Raw genomic sequence first — 6,477 nt, forward strand, 5'->3', positions numbered from 1 at the left:
TCTCCTCCCACTACAGCATCCAAGGCATATCTATAGCGAATCATAAGCCCAAAATAAAAATTACTAAGGAGCAGACTTAGAGTCATTTTAGGTTCAGCTTTACGATAAGAAACAAAAATTCTAGACCAAGCATCTTTAAAACTCTCCTCATCCCCTTGTTTAAAAGTAAAGACTAATTCCTCAGGTGAAGAAGTAACAGGTACAGAGCTAGACATGATAACAAAATAAACTAAATGCAAGTAACTAATTTTTTTGTGTTTTGATATAAAGCAAGTAAACAATACAGGAAGTAAAGCAACTAATTTTTTTGTGTTTTTGATATAAAGCAAACAAGACAGTAAATAAAATAAAGTAAAGCAAGACAAAAACAAAGTAAAGAGATTGGATGTGGGAGACTCCCCTTGCAACGTGTCTTGATCTCCCCGGCAACGGCGCCAGAAAATAGTCTTGATACGCGTGAAGCGCACGTCCGTTGGGAACCCCAAGAGGAAGGTGTGATGCGCACAGCAGCAAGTTTTCCCTCAGAAAGAAACCAAGGTTATCGAACCAGTAGGAGTCAAGGAACACGTGAAGGTTGTTGGTGGAGGAGTGTAGTGCGGCGCAACACCAGTGAAACCGGCGCCAACGTGGAACCTGCACAACACAATCATGATACTTTGCCCCAACGTAACAGTGAGGTTGTCTATCTCACCGGCTTGCTGAAAACAAAGGATTAAACGTATCGAGTGGAAGATGATGTTTGTTTGCAAAGAACAGTAGAGAACAATGATTGCAGTAGATTGTATTCAGATGTAAAAGAATGGACCGGGGTCCACAGTTCACTAGTGGTGTCTCTCCAATAAGATAAATAACATGATGGGTGAACAAATTACAGGTGGGCAATTGACAAATAAAGATTCAATACATATCATGATGATCACTATGAGATTTAATCAGGGCATTACGACAAAGTACATAGACCGCTATCCAGCATGCATCTATGCCTAAATAGTCCACCTTCAGGTTAGCATCCGCACCCCTTCCAGTATTAAGTTGTAAAAAACAGACAATTGCATTAAGTATGGTGCGTAATGTAATCAACACAAATATCCTTAGACAAAGCATTGATGTTTTATCCCTAGTAGCAACAGCACATCCACAACCTTAGAACTTTCTCACCTTTGTCCTGCATTCAATGGAGGCATGAACCCACTATCGAGCATAAATACCCCCTCTTGGAGTTACAAGTATCAACTTGGCCAGAGCCTCTACTAGCAACGGAGAGCATGCAAGAACAAAAACAACACATATATAATAGATTGATAATCAACTTGACATAATATTCTATATTCATCGGATCCCACCAAACACAACATGTAGCATTACAAATAGATGATCTTGATCATGTTAGGCAGCTCACAAGATCTAAACATGATAGCACAAGAGGAGAAGACAACCATCTAGCTATTGCTATGGACCCATAGTCCAAGGATGAACTACTCACGCATCAATCCGGAGGCGGGCATGATGATGTAGAGCCCTCCGGTGATGATTCCCCTCTCCGGCAGGGTGCCGGAGGCGATCTCCTGAATCCCCCGAGATGGGATTGGCGGCGGCGGCGTCTCTGTAAGGTTTTCCGTATCGTGGCTCTCGGTATAGGGGTTTTCACGACGGAGGCTTTAAGTAGGCGAAAGGGCAGCCTCGGAGGGGCCAGGGGGTGCCCCCCATAGGCCGGCGCGCCCAAGGCCCTGGCCGCGCCGCCTTGTGGGGTGGGGCCCCCAGGGCCCCCCTCTGGTCCCTCTCTGGCTCTCTGGAAGCTTCCGCGAAATATAAGACCCTGGGCGTTGATTTCGTCCAATTCCGAGAATATTTCCTTTGTAGGATTTCTGAAACCAAAAACAGCAGAAAATAGCAACTGGCGCTTCGGCATCTTGTTAATAGGTTAGTGCCGGAAAATGCATAATAATGATGTAAAGTATGTATAAAACATGTGAGTATTGTCATAAAAGTAGCATGGAACATAAGAAATCATAGATACGTTTGAGACGTATCAATGAGCACAAGTCAGAGTGAGAGCGGTGAGGATGGAGTTAATTCTGAAATGGCTGCAGCTGCGGCAAAAAGGAAAAGGAGGGAGTACTACATGCGAGCTGCACATCTTGCTGTGATGTACGGTGAGAAGTTCTTAACCAAAAGGAATAGGAGAATTCCTATCATGACTGGTCAACAATGGGTTACTGAAAATTTGAGTACAAACAAAGGTTGCTATGCCATCTTTAGGATGTACAGACCTTGTTTTGATAGATTACATGAGACTCTAGTGCAAAATTATGGTTTGATGTCAACAAGGAACATGAGCTCGGAGGAGTGCTTGGGTATGTTCTTGTGGATAGTTGGTGGTCCTCAATCCATTAGCCAAGTGGAGAATCGATTCAAGCGGTCAACCGAGGTAATACACAGGAAATTCAACCATGTGCTAGAGTGCTTGAACAAGATGGTTGTAGATACTATTAAGCCAAAATATCCAGACTTCAGAGACGTGCATGAAAGGCTTCGAGATTCTAGATTTTCACCTCACTTTGATGATTGCGTTGGTGCAATTGATGGGTCTCATATCCCTGTGGTTGTTCCAGCTGATGAGATAGTGAACCATGTTGGTCGGCATGGGTATCTGATATCTACTCACGCTTCTATTCTTGTAGACGGTGTTGGGCCTCCAAGAGCAGAGGTTTGTAGAACAGCAGCAAGTTTCCCTTAAGTGAATCACCCAAGGTTTATCGAACTCAGGGAGGTAGAGGTCAAAGATATTCCTCTCAAGCAACCCTGCAATTAAGATACAAGAAGTCTCTTGTGTCCCCAACACACCTAATACACTTGTCAGATGTATAGGTGCACTAGTTCGGCGAAGAGATAGTAAAACACAGGTGGTATAGATGGTGGTAATATTGCAGGAAGTAAAGATGCAGTAAAACAGTAAATAAGCGATGTTTGTAGTATTTGGAAACAAGGCCTAGGGATCCTACTTTCACTAGTGGACACTCTCAACATTGATCACATAACAAATAAATAACTTCTCCTCACTTGTGCTACATACACTCTCTTGTTTGATAACAAACACCATTCATTGTGTAGGGCTACAAGAGCTCCCTCAAGCCGGAGTTAACAAGCTCCACAACATACGGAGTTCATATTTAAGTAACCTCTAGAGCATAATAGACCGTTGCAATTTAGATCGAGTACTAACATAGCATACACACCGTCACCTTTAAGCTATGAAAGGAGGAATAGATCACATCAATACTATCATAGTAATAGTTAACTCCATAATCTACAAGAGATTACAATCATAACCTACGCCAAGTTCTACATGATGCACACACCGTCACCTTTACATCATGAAGGAGGAATAGACTACTTTAATAACATCACTAGAGTAGCAAATAGATTAATAATGATACAAAGCTCATCATATGGATCTCTATCATGTAAGGCAGCTCATGAGATCATTGTATTGAGGTACATGAGAGAGAGATTAACCACATAGCTCATGAGAACTACTCCCTCCTCATCATGGGAGACAACAACGGCGATGAAGATGGCGGTGGTGTCGATGGAGATGGATTCCGGGGGCAATTCCCCGTCCCGGCGGCGTGCCGGAACAGAGACTTCTGTCCCCCGAACTTGACTTCGCCATGGCGGCGGCTGCGTAACTTTTCTCGTCCCGTGGCTTATCTTTTAAGGGTTTTCGAGGCGGAGAGAATATATAGGCGGAAGGGCAGCCTCGGAGGGGTCCTGGTGGTCCCACACCATAGGGGGCGCGCCCCCCCTTGGCCGTGCCGCCATGTGGGGTGGGGCCCCCTGGGCTCCCCTCTGGCCCCTCTCTAGCTCTCTGGAACCTTCCGTGGAAAATAAGGTCTTGGGCTTTTGTTTCGTCCAATTTCGAGAATATTTCCTGTGTAGGATTTCTGGAACCAAAAACAGCAGAAAACAGGAACTGGCACTTCGGCATCTTGTTAATAGGTTAGTTTTGGAAAATGTATAAAAAGGATATAAAGTGTGAACAAAACATGTAGGTATTGTCATAAAACTAGCATGGAACATCAGAAATTATAGATACGTTGGAGACGTATCAGTATCCAACACAGAATATCATGGCGGTGTGCGACTTTGATATGAGATTCACCTCTGTAGTTGTGGGATGGCCAGGGTCGGCACATGACACAATGATATTAAAGGACACTTTGGTGAAGTATGCAGCCAAGTTTCCACACCCGCCGAAAGGTAACATTACAATTGTGTCTTGTATTATTACATTATCATAATACAATACTATATTACATAACAATAGCGTGTTGCTTTTTCAGGTAGGTACTATCTTGTTGATTCGGGTTATCCAAATTGTGAGGGGTATCTAGCTCCATACAAGTCGACAAAATACCATGTGCCAGAATTTATCCATGGTGACCCCCCAATGGTAAAAAAGAAATCTTTAACCATGCACATTCGTCGCTACGCAATGTCATTGAGCGTGCATTTGGTGTGTTAAAGATGAAGTGGCGTATTTTATTGCATATGCCATCATACCCCTGTGACAAGCAAGCTTTGATCATTGTTGCTTGTATGGCACTTCATAATTTTATCAGGGACAGCCACTTGAGAGATAGAGAGTTTGATAGATGTGATCGTGATGAGTACTACATGCCAGGGGATCTACTACCTCCACCTACTGGTCGGGTATCTAACATTGTGCATGGTGATGATGCTTGATGGCGTGTAACTCACACGTTCGTTGGGAACCCCAAGAGGAAGGTATGATGCGCACAGTAGCAAGTTTTCCCTCAGAAAGAAACCAAGGTTTAATCGAACCAGTAGGAGCCAAGAAGCACGTTGAAGGTTGATGGTGGCGAAATGTGATGCGGCGCAACAACAGGGATTCCGGCGCCAACGTGGAACCTGCACAACACAACCCAAGTACTTTGTCCCAACGAAACAGTGAGGTTGTCAATCTCACCGGCTTGCTGTAACAAAGGATTAAGCGTATCGAGTAGAAGATGTTTGCAAAGAAAACAATAAACAAGTATTGCAGTAGATTGTATGCTATGTAAAGAATAGGACCGGGGTCCACAGTTCACTAGAGGTGTCTCTCCCATAAGATAAAAGCATGTTGGGTGAACAAATTACAGTCGGGCAATTGACAAATAGAGAAAGGCATAACAATGCATATACATGATATGATAAATATAGTGAGATTTAATTGGGCATTACGACAAAGTACATAGACCGCCATCCAACTGCATCTATGCCTAAAAAGTCCACCTTCAGGTTATCATCCGAACCCCATTCAGTATTAAGTTGCTAAGCAACAGAAAATTGCATTAAGTATGGTGCGTAATGTAATCGACAACTACATCCTTAGACATAGAATCAATGTTTTATCCCTAGTGGCAACAGCACATCACAACCTTAGAACTTTCTCACACCGTCCAGTGTCAATGAAGGCATGAACCCACTATCGAGCATAAATACTCCCTCTTGGAGTTAAGAGTACAAACTTGGCCAGAGCCTCTACTAATAACGGAAAGCATGCAAGATCATAAACAACACATAAACAATAGATTGATAATCACCATAATCATAGTACTCTCTATCCATCGGATCCCGACAAACACAACATATAGTATTACAGATAGATGATCTTGATCATGTTAGGCAGCTCACAAGATCCAACAATGAAGCACAACAAGGAGAAGACGACCATCTAGCTACTGCTATGGACCCATGGTCCAGGGGTGAACTACTCACTCATCACTCCGGAGGCGACCATGGCGGTGTAGAGTCCTCCGGGAGATGAATCCCCTCTCCGGCAGGGTGCCGGAGGCGATCTCCTGAATCCCCCGAGATGGGATTCGCGGCGGCGTCTCTGGAAGGTTTTCCGTATCGTGGCTCTCGATCTGGGGTTTCGCGACGGAGGCTTTAAGTAGGCGAAAGGGCAACGCGGGGGGCCACACGAGGGGCCCAGGGGGCAGGCCGGCGCGGCCAGGGGCCAGGCCGCGCCGCCCTATCCCCTGGCTGCCTCGTGGCCCCACTTCGTTATCTCTTCGGTCTTCTGGAAGCTTCGTGCAAAAATAGGACCCTGGGCGAAGATTTCGTCCAATTCCGAGAATATTTCCTTACTAGGATTTCTGAAACCAAAAACAGCAGAAAACAAGAATCGGCTCTTCGGCATCTTGTTAATAGGTTAGTTCCAGAAAATGCATAAATATGACATATAATGTGCATAAAACATGTAGGTATCATCAATAAAGTAGCATGGAACATAAGAAATTATCGATACGTTGGAGACGTATCAGCATCCCCAAGCTTAGTTCTGCTCGTCCCGAGCAGGTAAAACGATAACAAAGATAATTTCTGAAGTGACATGCCATCATAATCTTGATCATACTATTTGTAAACATATGTAATGAATGCAGCGATCAAAGCAAAGGTAATGACATGAGT

The 6,477-nt window shown here is 44.1% G+C and overlaps 1 pseudogene; it reads left to right on the top strand.

Moving 5' to 3' along the window:
- The first annotated feature begins 2,032 nt into the window (after positions 1–2,032).
- Positions 2,033–4,746, top strand: LOC139831545 (protein ALP1-like; annotated as a pseudogene).
- The last annotated feature ends 1,731 nt before the right edge of the window (positions 4,747–6,477 follow it).

Source organism: Lolium perenne, chromosome 5 (assembly GCF_019359855.2).
Source record: "Lolium perenne isolate Kyuss_39 chromosome 5, Kyuss_2.0, whole genome shotgun sequence".
Lineage (NCBI taxonomy): Eukaryota > Viridiplantae > Streptophyta > Magnoliopsida > Poales > Poaceae > Lolium > Lolium perenne.